Source organism: Tenrec ecaudatus, chromosome X, assembly GCF_050624435.1.
Source record: "Tenrec ecaudatus isolate mTenEca1 chromosome X, mTenEca1.hap1, whole genome shotgun sequence".
NCBI lineage: Eukaryota > Metazoa > Chordata > Mammalia > Afrosoricida > Tenrecidae > Tenrec > Tenrec ecaudatus.
Window position 1 is genome coordinate 43,660,204 of NC_134548.1, and position 13,997 is coordinate 43,674,200.

Consider the following 13,997-nt stretch of genomic DNA (forward strand, 5'->3'; position numbering starts at 1 on the left):
AAACATGCTTCCCGGGCTTGTCCATTTGGAAGAGGGGAGATAAAAGCTCCCTGACTCCTATGCCCCACCAGTTGAGGCTTGTCCTTGCCCTTACATTTCCCCGTGGCACTTGGATACTCGCAAAGGAGACTACTGGACTGTTAGAGAAGCTGGGGAATGGAGTAGGCATGGAAAAGCTAGATGCTCATGCTGGAGGTGGGACTCTTCCAGCTTCAAGGTCACAGCAGCTCACAGGAAACTGACCACCACGTACTGAGGCTAGTCTCAGGTGAGCTGGGAGGAAGCAACTCTAGATAGGAGGGAATCTGATACCACCTGGAAGGCAAGGTGGGAGGGATGTGAGCATCACAGAGTCAGAGGGTAGGGACCATTCTCACTGGATAAGAGGATTCTGGCTGAGAATGGACTGGAACAGAAAAAGCTTTCTTACAACATTGCCTCCTTCTCCAAGATTTCAGCTCTCCTTTCCAGAGGACAACACAGTCTCCTCACCCCTCCTGCCTGGCCCCTGCCCCTGACCTGTCTCAGACACAGCTCCTCCCACCCTAAGCCCTGAAGCTAGGCTTATTTGAGGCAGCACTAAGTCAGGTCAGCATGGCCCACTGAGGTGCAGGCGTTGGGTTGGATGATGGACGGAAACTGTACCAACTCCCAGATTCCCTACTTGCCCGTGCTTTTGTCCATTTTCAATGAAACCAGCTCCTGGCCTGGTTGGAGGAGCAGCAGAGGGAGGCCTGAAGGGCTCAATTGTAACTTCCCCACCATGTCTTCCTTGGGGCAACAGCAAAACTTAAAGCCAGTCCACCCAGATTCCAACCAGCACCCCCTGATTTCTGGGCGAGACAGAAGGTCCAAGAGACCTCCAGCTGGGTGACTGGAAATGACATGCCTTCTATTTATTTATGAAATTTGTAACTGTGGAAATTAGCCTTAGAAGTTGTAGACCCATTACTATTAGCTTTATCGTTCTCCTAAGACATACCCGGAGGCAATCCTCCAGATTGAATCCTATTGTGCTTTGCAATAAACCCATAATTGATAATGCCACGGAGCTTTAATATGGATGGAGAAATGAAATCTAGAAAGTAAATACATTCAGAATTTTGCTAGCAGGCTGAATTTAAAACTGATTTTCTGAACCTACCAGGATTATTCCTCCTCAATAATGATTTAATTTGAGGGAGCCACCCTGAGAGCACTTGGAGGGTGGTGGGGAGGGGACAAGTGTAGCCTGGTTTCTCACAGGGGCCCCTTAAAGAACTTTATCCTGCATTTTGCACCTGTACGTTTGTGAATATAAAATTAAACCCAGAAATTAGGCATGATGGACTCATATAGAACACAAGCTTGCTTGGGCCCTGATGCAATCACCTGTCACTAACGCTGTCAGCAGAGGGCCACTGACTCATGGCCCTTCTAGGGGAGCAATGATGTCGGTTTTCTATACAAGCTGGGGAGCAGCAGGGGCTGGGGGTAGGGGACAGGTCTATGGGAGCTGGCTATCGTCATTATTCCTGGTCTGGAAAGAGTCCTTTGACTTGTAGGTCATGAGAGAACCTCCACAGGTGGACCCTTACGCTGTCTCAGGAGACAACGGAGCCCTGAAGGAGCCCTGAAGAAAATTGATTTCCCTCACCTTCTGACAGACGTGCAGGGAGGCAGGAAGGGAGGGGTCAGATTGCCACCTTCTCTAGGTCCTATTCTATCAAAGAAAGACTTGTACTTAGCTAGCCACAAGAAAGGATTCAAAATAGAGATTCTGGAGCCAGAGGACCTGTGTTGAAGTTTCAGCTCGACCACTTACGAATTGTGTGACCTTAGAACAGTGGAGTAACCTCCCTGGACCCGACTCTTGGTGTGAAAGTGGGATGTGACAGAATCAGTTCCCCAGAAAGCGGGCTCCTCGATGAAGATTGCTGTTAGTGTTGTCACGGGCCACTGAATCAGGTTTCCCGGGCTGTGATCTTTAATGGGATCAGATCACAGCTACGTGGATGACAACTGTTAATCTTCTGCCTAGCAGCCCGGAGCATAACCATTGGGTGAAGCTTGAGTTGCAGATGCACGTGCAGGAGTGGATGGGGGTGTGTTCAGTGGTGGGATTCAAATCATTTAACAAGTTTGCTGCCTTAATGATCATATTAAGTCTAAAATAGATCATCTGAAAGGGAATTCATCATTTCATACCAAACCAAACTCACTGCCATCGAGTCAATGCTGACTCACAGCCACCATACAGGACAGGGGAGAACTGGTCCTGTGGGCTTCTGAGACTGGCACTCTTTACGGGAGTAGAAAGCCCATCTTTCTTCCATTATTTCACATGGTTAATACTGAAGTAAGAACAATAAAAGAGGTGCACAAAACTAGATTGTTTTATTCAAAAGTGTTATAAAACATTAAATAATATCTGACAAAAACAATGAAATTATTATTTAAGATATTTCCACATTGCTTCTTGATTGGCATTCTCTCTTGTGATATTCTTCATTTTTATCTGAGCAACCCTGGGGATGTGATTTCTCCATAACCACGTCTTCACTGTAGCAGCGGGATTCCTGTCCTTTACAGGGAGGCCAAGTAGACAATAGCCATTATCTGATGGATTAGAAACAGCAGACGTCTCTTCTCTGAGCATACTATGTTCATCTTCGAAAGAACCTTTTCTGTTTCTCTGGAACTTGCAGCAATTGTTCCGGCTACAACACTTTAAACACTCTCAGGAATTGTGGAATCCCGGGAATTTTCTTAGAACATTTTCCACAAAATTGCGCTAATCATCAAGATCAATTTGGTAATTGAAAATGTCATTAAACATGAGCAATTGGTCTTCCACTGCTTTCCATAGAACTAGTGCTTCTCCAATATTCCAGTAATCTGGGTCCCCAAAATTGACAAAGTGAAATTTATTCCTATCTTGAAATTGGCAAGAACTTTGTTTTAAATGTTCACAATCCATTAATTTTTTTTAACACATTATGTTGTTTTCTAAAAGACTTTCCTGAGGAAGCCTGACAAATAGATGATTTTCTACAAAATCTGTATTTTTGAAGTTTTCTGAAATAATTAATTCTTAAACATTTTTGTAGCTCTTGAAATCTATATTTCTATGGGGTCAGTGGGTCTTATCTCCCCATTGGTTTTACTGATTGGGAACACCAGCACACTCATATCTCATGGGGATTTCTGGCACAAAGCTGAAATGAAGGACAGCGTGTCAACCGCTGGTAGGTTGGCACTTTTTCTCTTAATGCTATATGTTTGTTTACTGAAGTAACCAAAGCAAGAGAATAGAAAAGTATACTGATTTTTATAAAATGAATAAATAAATATTAAAAAGCATAGTTCCATCTAATTTTGTATACCTATACACAGAATGAATATCACTATCAGCACTTAGAAGACACTGCTGTGCAGCTGAAGGTTTCAAAAAGAGGAAGGAATGTAAGTTTGTGATTTCCACATTGGGCGGCTGCCCAGCTGCCTGCCGTAGAGAAAAACCCTGATGACAAGTGTCATGGTAACAACCGGTTCGCACAGCTCAACAGAAAATTAAGTATTGCTTCTGCTGAACCAGTGCGAACCACCCTTATCCCATCACTGGCTGTACTCCTGGGATCAGTACTCGGGGAAAGAAAGACACAGAAGCAGGAGTGGCCCAAGGGAGAGAGTGGGTTAGGATAGAGTCATAACAAAGGCTTCACCTGGCCTCACAGGGGTCCTGGGGCTTGGGTGGCTCCTCGGAGCTGTCCTGGCTTGATGTGGCGTGATAGGGGTCATATGGTTATCATGCCACCAACAGTCCTGGATGAGGGTTGCCTCTACGAAAGAGTGTAACCTTGGGCAAGGCAATTCTCCTTAATTGAGGTGATTCCTGAAGAGCCCGAGAGTTTAGGCCTATCTGCAATCAGCCCTACCAACTAAAGGAGTGTAGTGGTTGAAACCTTTCATCCCTATAGGGGAGAATATAATTTTCACTGCAGGAGGTCCACAATAATACCAATCTCACAGGCATAGGTGGCTTAACATGCATATGACACTTAAGCAGTGCCTGGAACAAAGCTGGTGCTATGGAAGTATTGTGTATCATACAGTTGATTCTGATGCTTAGTGACCCTATAGGACAGAGTAGAACCACTCTCTCAGGTTTCCTAGACTCTAGTTTTTATAGGAACTGCTGCTGGATTTGAACTTCTGACATTTTGGTTAGTAGTCACCTGCTTAACTGTTGCATCACCAGGGCTCCGAATGGAAAGGGTAGTCACTCTTTCATAAAGCAATTTGGACTCTCCCTGTTTTAAAACCTCCTGCAATTGGTCAGGAGAGTGTGGCCCATTTATCAGGAGTGTGCATAAGAGTGAGAAGGAGCGTGGAGTGCAAAGCGGTAAGCTTTTCTGGGCTCAGACAACCTGCATTTATCATGGGCACTCGCGGCGAGGAGAAGCAGGGTCCTTGCAGGAGGAGGAGGCCTGAGAACCTCAAAGGAAATGCTTCCTGGCTCAATTAGATCGAGATAAACACCCAAACAGGAAAAGACAGGGACACCAGTCTACCAATGTCCCCGGATGGGCCTGCTCATCCCCTTTGTTTTTCTTCTTTGCCTCACTCCTTTCCTCCTGCCAACACCCCCAGCTCACTGTGACCTTCCTAGCAAAGTGCAAAGGTCTGTTGTTCCGCTTCCACACAGCTATGCAAGGGAGTGAGTTTGCTCAGGGCTGCTCAATTGGATTGTATTAAGGTATACATGGCTGAGTAAACCCTTAGCGGTCTTAATTGTGGTTTGTTTTTTTTAATTCAGAGTTTCCTGGGGAGGCATATTCCATGTGGTGTGGGTGACTTTGGTTGGGCTGATGGAGCCCCCAAATATGTCTTATTGCTTTGATAACACTGACTTTTTGTCACCTGGCTCAGTGCTTTCCAGGTTTCACCTGTATATTTGAATCTCCTGAGGAGATTATCATAGAGATACTGATTCAGGAGGTCTCCGTTTGGTACTGAAAGTGGGAAGATCTAACCAGCTACCTAGGTGATGCAGATGCTGCTGGTTTAGAGAACACCTGTTGAGTAGCGAAGACCTAGACAGCCCTTTAAAATTAAGGGGATGTCTCCTTTGGTTCATCTCCACCTATCTGTCAGTTTATCTTACTGGAGCAGAGTGTATGTTGTTATGATACCGGAGGCTATGCCAGTAGTATTTCAAATACCAATAGGCTGACCCATGGTGAACCTGTTTCGATGGTGCTTCTAGAGTGAGACAGGCCTGATGATCTACTTCCAACACTACATCAATGAAAACCCTATGGATCACTACAGAATATTGTCCAATTTAGTGCCGAAGATGAGCCCCTAGGTTGGAAGGCACTCAAACTACGAAGTGGCCTCAATAATGCACTTGAACTTGCCAACACTTGTGAGAAGGACAAGGCACCAAACAGCATCTCGTCATGTTGTTCATGGGTGCACCGTGGGTCAGAGTTAACTCAAAGGCAAATAATGACAACAAAAAGTAGCCTATGATTCACTTTGAGCCTTTCTAGAATGCCAGAGGAAGTCGGGAGGGGGGTGGTAGAAGAAATCACAGAGCACACTCATCTTAGAGAATGCAGTCTAAATGTTTCTGTCCTCAGTGGAGATTTATGGCACCAGGGGGGCTACCCTGACCAGAAGGGGCCAAATAGAAAGCTGTGACTACATAGTGACCATTATTTTCCCATTTTTACTCAATAACCTGCTAGAGTAATTTAAGATAAAGCTTCTGGTCAGCACAATCTGAAATTTGCCCGTGTATATCCCAGAGTGAATATCATTCTAGCTCAAAGGAAATGAACTTGTTAGTTCCCTAGTGGACTTCCCAAAGACAAATGTGTCTTGGAGACAAAGACAAATCTCACTTGGATTCTGGAAATTTGATAGCAGTTGACATAGTCCCATTACTTTTTTTTCTTAGGATTTGGGGGTCAAGAGGTACCAATCTGGCAGAGCCAACTTGTCCAAGGATCGTCTTACAGATGACAACTGTTGTGGCCAGAGAAGTTCAAGGCCCCTTGTGCAAGGAAGTATAGGCTGGGCAGATTCAATGGTAGATCATATTCCTCCCTAGAACCAAATCAGGGATATTTTGTAAGCCTTAGGTTTTCAGATGCTATGGAAATGGAATGAAAGTCTGAGAAGAATTTTATTCTAATATCTAAATATTGGTTAAGTTTCTCTTTTGAATGAGGTAGGAAATGGGGTAGACCCTCTACAGCTGTGTGACTAAAGAGCCCTAAGCCGAGTAGTTAGGTTGGTAAGCTGGCGCTGGAGTTGACATTGAGCCCATGGTCAACTACATGATTCCAGGTTACATAGCTCTTTCGTGAGATTTCTTAATTCTTCTCTTTTTCCTTCCTCTAAGATTTTTCTTGGCATCAGCACAAACCTGCACTCTCCACCAACCCGTTTACCTATCTACTTTTCATCATTCATTAATCTGCTGTCCCACAACCACTGCCACATCTCTCTACCTACTTACCACCCACCTACCCATCTAGTCATCCAGTACCCACACTTGTATGTATTATTCATTCATCTACTTACAGTTCTTCCATTATTCCACCCACTTACTACACGTTTACTGTGCATATATCTTACCATCTATTCAATCTATACCATCAGCCAGCACTTGTCTTTCCCTTGTCCTGTCCATCCTCTATTAATTTGCTCACCTATTTATCTTACTCCCACTTACTAACACATACTACCCACCGCTCAACCACCTATCCATCCATGTATAGCCATGTATAGCTCACCCATGTATAGCCCCTCTCAGCATCCTTCCATTTATGTTTGTATATCCATTCACATATTCATTCAACATTTATAGAGATACTGTAGGGAATGTGGTCTAGTATATATCTTCTAGAACACAATTTTACATATGAAAATGATAACAGTTTAATGAAATATTATGCTATTAAAGAAATATTTTGCTAGGAAAATAAGGCAATAGGAATGAATGCTGCCTAGTAACAGCAAAATACCCTTTAGGACAGTGGTTCTCAACTTACTTAATGTCGCGACCCTTTAATATCGTTCCTCATGTTGTGGCGACCCCATATGTGGGCGCATCTGCATGTGGGTGGAGCTGCTTGGAGATGGATAGAGGAGTGGTGTCTTGGTTCCTAAGACATTTGGAAATATGGTCTTCTTAGGCTAGCCCTGTGAAAAGGTCATTTGACCCTCAAAGGGGTTATGATCCACAGGTTGAGAACTGTTGCTCTAGGAGCATAGTGGGCTATGCGTTAGACACCTAACTGCAAAGTCAGCAGTTCCAACCCATCAGTTGCTCAATGGGAGAAAGATGAAACTATTTCCTCCTTTAAAGATTTGCAACCTTGGACACTCCCAAGAGCAATGCTGTTCTGTCATATAGGGTCACTATGAGTCAGTATTGACTCAATTAAAATTTTTTCAGCAGTTTTATTTTCAAGTAATTTACATATATCATTCAATCATATCATGGAGAATTAGGGTTTCCTGATGAGTGTTTGAGCCCAGTCTGGAAGATACCTTAAATTTCATCAGTCATCCAAGAGGCAGAAGAAATAGCCTTGGCAAAGGCTATCAGGAATGAAAGAACACTCTCAATTAAAGAAAGCTACTTGGGAGCAGCTGGTACTTTGAGATGTGGAGAATGGGCAAGACGTTGGTGAGAAATGAAATTCATACAATACCTAGGGCCAGTTTCAGTAAATATCCAACGGTGTATGTTGTGGAGGTTGAACTGCATCCCAAAACACCAGACTCTCGAAAGTTCCACGGTCATGGTAAGTGTTCCTAAATGCTCTTTGGTAACAGTCATCACACTGGGACATAGAGAGGAAATGAGAGACAGAAAAACCAGTTAGGAGATAGATAGGAAATGATAGCGATGTGATTGTGGGAGTAGAGAGGAGCTGAAAAAGCAAATGAAAAGAATTTAGATGGTTGAGTCCTTCTGATTCATGTAACTACATTTTCTACTGAAAATTGTAGAAGGGATGGCGTGGTCACTTGCTGAGATGGGGCCCTGAGCAGACGAAAGTAGATGCTGGAGCCGAAGAACACTAGTCAGCTGTGTCTTGTCTGACTGGCTCTAGAATGCCAGAGGCACGTGTATTCTTCACTCCAGCATCTAGAAGAGGTGACTTTTGGATGACATAAATATCTGTGGCCAGCAGGGGTGTATATAGACAGAAGGACCCGAAAGGATGCAGAGACTCATTTGCCCTATGCTGGGCAACAGGTAAAATAGCCTGAGAAGGAATAGTTATGGACGGGTTCACAAAGAAACTGAAATTTCAAATGCCAAATGAGAAGATATGTTTCTGCGTCAATATTTCCTATTATGTGTGATGTTCTTGTTCTTCTTTTCGTTATTATCTTGAAATAACTATGGACTTACTGCAAAGTTGTAAAAATATTACAGCATTCCCATATAAGCTACACTCAGTTCCGCCTAATTTTAATGACTTACATAACCACGGTACACTTTAAACCATCAGAAAATTAACATTGGCACAATACTATGAACACTATTAGAAATTTCACCAGTTTCTCCACTACTGTTCTTCTCTCTCTCTCTCTCTCTCTCTCTCTCTCTCTCTCTCTCTCTCTCTCTCTCTCTCTCTCTCTCTCTGGTTCTAGAATCCAAAGCAGGATCCAACATTATAGTTACTGACTCTATCTTCTTAGTCTCTTCTAGTATTTGAAGAGAAGAGTGAGTACGAAGGGATTGGTCCAATCAAATACTGAAGAGAGGTATACCAGAAGGTACCATTAGGGTGTGTAATTGTTGATCTACTCTAGTCATTACAGCTGAACCAGAAATTCTTAAAACAACAACAATTCACTGCCATGGAGTCAATGCTGACTCATAGCAACCCCCTGTAGGTTTCCAAGACTGCAATTGTTTACAGGGGTAGAAAACCAAGTCTTTCTCCCAAGGAGGTGATGGTGGTTTTGTACTAGTGACCCTGTGGATTTTAGCCCAATGCATAACCACTATACCATCAGGGCTCCTCTGTCCTAAAACGTATGCCTTAAAATGAGAACAATCATTTTATGACCTCTCACTGAACTGGACAAGGCACAGTGAAGATAGTGTGTCTCTACTTCACTGTCTGAGGCACACCAGGAACACCCAAAGGCGGAGAACTGGAATCATCTGGAAGCATCTTGATTTACACATCTGGCAGCTGATGCAGCTATTGGCTGGGGCTTTGAGTTGTCCACCATAGCACCTACACGTGGCTTCTCCATATGCCTGCTTGGTTTCCACACAGCTTTATAGTTGAGTTTCAGGAATGATTGTCTCAAAAAAACGAAGTAGAAACTGTAGCATCTCTTACGACCTAGTCCAAGAAGTCACACCGAATCACGTTTGCTGTGGTCACAGGCCTGCTCAAATTCAAGGGGAAATTCATCTTCACAATATGATGAAGATAATGTCAATGTGTCCATAAAAAAGGAACATGTGGGATGGGTGATTTTTATTTTCTCAGAAAATAAAATGTCCCCCCCCCCAAATTTCAGGTTTCAGGAGTGTAGTCAGAGGAGTCAGACTGCCACGGATGTAGAATTACTAGCACTCAGGAAGGAGAGAGAGCAAGTTGCATACTTGTGTGACTTGGTACTGGAAGGACAGAGAGCGCCCTGAGGAGAAAATGTCGGAAACAAATGCTTATTCTAGGATGAGAGATAACTTGAATGTGTGGAACAGGAGACATTGAAGAGTTTAGAGGAAAGCAATAATTGATGGGAAAAGTTCTTTGAGAAAACAGAGAGAGAGAGAGAATTGTGCAGTTGCTAGGATAATGGGCCCTGGAGTCCCACAACATAGGTGCAAATCCCTGCTCTGCCAATCACTAGTGAGTGGCCTCAAGCAAGTTACTCCCTCTCTTTGCATCTCAGTTTCTCATCTTTAAAATGAAGATAGTAATAGAGCCTACATTTTAGAGTAGTTTTAAGGGTTAAAGAAGACAGAACACTAGCTGGGACAGAGCAAACTGCTCATGAACCATTAGCGACAAATAGCTAAGAATGAGGATAAGGGATGTGATATTCCACTCCAAAAAATAGGGCTTTCCTTCACATACGGGAGAGAAAGGAATTGCAGGCCAGGGGCAGGATGCCACCCTCTATCAATAGTCCCAGTGAGGTGGGATAAGAAAGGTTTTCAATCTCTTCCTTAGATACAGCTAGAGGATTTTCTCCAACAGGGGAACTTACCCAAGGTGTGGAGAATGGGTGTTTCGGTGGATCCAGGTGCCCTGGTGAAAACAACAGGGCTGAGGAAAATGAGGCTGTTGACGAGGCCCTAAAATGATCATTGGGCAGTGTTAAAGGAAAGGGAGGGGGTGGTTTGGCAGGCAATAGGGGCAGAAGGACCGCCTGGAGGTCTGGTGGACACGGGCTGATTCGATAAAGGAAATGAGAGCGTGAGAGGATATGAAGCAGTGGCCTGAGGAGAACACTTCTGCTTTTACAGCTTTCACTTAGACTGGCCAGAGAAGGGGTGTCCACCAGACACAATTTGTCTTGGCTCTGGACTACACACACACACACACACACACACACACACACACACATTCACACTCACCCTGGAGGCTCAATCAGAGCTCTGATTCCTCTTTTAATGGAGTTCTGGTTAAAGCAACCCACAATCTCTAGTGGCTGTTAATACTTAGCAGTGGAGGCGGCGGGGGGAGGTGGCAGCCCAGTGCTGGGTGTGATATGTGACCTGCCCCTCGGTGCCTCAGAGATCTGGCATCTTGAGTGTCAAATGGGAAAAGTTCTTTCCACATAGAACTGTGCAGAATCTTCTCACCTAGCACATTCTGCCCGGGTGGTGTTGATATAAAAACAACCTGAATGAAAAAACAAACCAGAAAAATGAGGGAGTTCACATTCATTAAGAAAAGCAACCATTTTCTCCCTAAATTAACTTGTTCACAATCTTTTTGGTGGTTGACTGTGAAAAAGAATGGCAGGGAATAAGAGACAGCATTGCTTGGATTTAGAATAGACTTCCTGGTTTGTGAAGTTGAGCACGTTTCTAAAATTATAGGATTCTTCTCATTTTCTGCCAGAGAAAACCTTGCTAGTCTGCTTCTGTTACGATTTACAGCCTTGTAGGGTTAGGATTAGGGTTAAAAGAAAAAAACTTATAAAAAAATATTTACAGCCTTGGAAACCTTATGGGCAGGTCTGAAGTATAGGGTGTTAGTGATAAGATAATATTCATTCTTATCACCTACAAGGAAGGCCACTTGCTATGACTATTATTCACATGTGTGCACCAACCACTAATGTGAAAGATAAAGAAATTAAATATTTTACCAACTTCTATGGTCTGAAATAGATCAAGCAGGCAATCAAGATTTATTGATAATTACTAGTGACAGGAAAGCAAAACTTGAAAATAAATAAGGATGAACAGCTTTAAAAATAGGACCTTGATGCTAGAAAAGGCATTACAGATTATAGGAACGAATTTCTCAATACCCAACATTTATTCATGGGAAATACCCTTTACAACAACATAAACAGATACTATACATGTGAACGTAGCCAAATGGAATACACAAGAACAAAATCGGCCACATTTCTGGAAAGAGATAATGGAGAAGCTCAATATTATCAGTCAGAAGCACCAGTTCAAGTTGAAGATAATTTGTATACTCACCTAGATTTAGAGACCATCTGAAAAGGAAATTTGACACATGGAACACTAATGATTGAAGACCAGATAAGTTGTGGGTTGGCATCACAGACATACATGGAGAAAAAAAAGGTCATTAAAAACACAGGAAAGAGAGAAAAGACCACAATTGATGTCAGAAGAGATTAAACTCTTCTTTTTAACATAGAGTAGATAAAGGGATCAGAAGAAATGATGAAGTCAAATGGCTTAACAGAAGATGTCCAAGAGCAGTCTGAGAAGACAAAGTAAAGTATTATAATGAATTGTCTAATAAAGATCTGGCATGAGAAAATCAAAAGGCAAAAAATACCCTTACTACTTCTCAAGCTGAAGAAGTAGAAGACAAAATCAAAGCCTCACGTTTTAATATTGAAGGATTCTAGGGTGGGGGGAGGGGGAAACCCCTGAACAACACATAAAGCACCTACAGAAGGAATACACAGAGACATGGTACCAAAATAATTGGCCAGTGTTCAATTATTTCAATAGATAACACATGATCAAGAACAAACTGTACTGAAGGAAAGAGTTCAGGCTATACTGAAAGCATTAACCACAAACAAGATTCCAGCAATTAAGAGAATAGCAAGTATGATGGTTGAACAAAACAATATAACACGGAAAGTGTTCATTTGGCTATGCAAAAAATTTGGAGGACAACGACATGGCCAAGAGACTGGAAGATAATTCCAAAAATGTTTGCAGCAGTATTTCAAGAGGATAGACACATCCATTAATCCAAGCCCAATTCGGAAGAGGACATGATATGACATTGATATCAAATAGATCTTGCCTGAAAACAGAGGCTACCAGAAAGATGTTTACTTATGATTTGTTGACTATGCGAAGGCACTAAACTGTGTGGACAACAAACTAAGGATAACATTTCAGAGAATGAGAATTCTAGAATATTGAATTGTGCACAAGCAGAATCTATACATAGACCAAAAGGCAGTCAACAGAGCAAAGGGATCTTGCTTGGTTTAAAAGCAGGAAAGGCGTGTGTCAGGGTTGTATCCTTTCATCATGCTCGTTCAAACTAGATGGTGAGGAAATAATGCAAAGCAGCTAAAGACTGCATGAAAAGAGTGTGGCACAAAGATTGGAGGAAGACACACTAACAACTGTCAATATACAGATGACATAGCCTTGGTTGCTGAAAGTGAAGAAGACTGGAAACACTTAATAATGGTTATTTTTTAAACTGCAGCATTCCATGTGGATTACACCTCAACATGAAGAAAACAAAAAAATCCACACGTCCAGAGAACAACATCATGATAAACACAGAACGTATTGAAGTTGTCAACATTTTCATCCTATTTGGATCCACAAAGAATGTTCATGGAAGAAACAGCGAGGAAATTAAAGGACAGAGTGCATGGGACAAATTTGGTGCAGAAAAGTTTTTGAAATGTTAAGAAGCAAGGATATGATATTGAGGATTAAGGTGCACATGATCCAAGCTTGGTGATTTCACTTGCCTCACATGCATATGAAAGCTGGACAATAAATAAAGCAGTAGAAGAAGAATTAATGTCTTTGAATTATGGCGTTGGCTAAGAATATTGAATATCTCATAGACTACCAGAAGAATGAACACATCTGTCGTAGATGAAGTTCACACAGAATGCTCCTTAGAAGGGAGGATGGAGAAACTTTCTCTCATATGCTTTGGACATGTCATCAGGAGGGACCCATTTCTGGAGAAGGGCATGCTGCTTGGTAGAATGGATCAAGCATAGCAATGTTTGGAACAGTATCGCAGGCCCAGGCAGGATTTCATTCTGTTGTACAGTGAGTAGTGCTAGGTCAGAACTGACAGGATGACGCCCAACAATAATTACAACACTCCTTTACAGTCGACGTTATAGTCTGCATGCTACAAGGGAAGAAACAGCGCTTAGATTCAGTAACTCTCCCCAAATAATGCTATTGAGCTCATACGCAATAAAACTAGGTATTGAACCCAAGATTATTGATTTCCCCAAGTCCAAGCTTATAATCATTATGCAAGATGTAAATTGTGGAAATGAAGAAAAAGCATCCCAAAAGCAACAATGTGATATAGAATTTACGCATATTTTTATCTTGTCTTTTTTCATGCTTTAATTTATGGATATGCTTTTGTCTATGAATTTATGCAATTATCACATACTGCTTTGGGCAATTTCCCTCCTCTTTCCAGTTAACATTATACAATGTTCCTCTTCCCATGGGGCTATCCACTCTTCTTACCCATCATTTTTAATAGATGCATGTTGTTTCAGCTGGT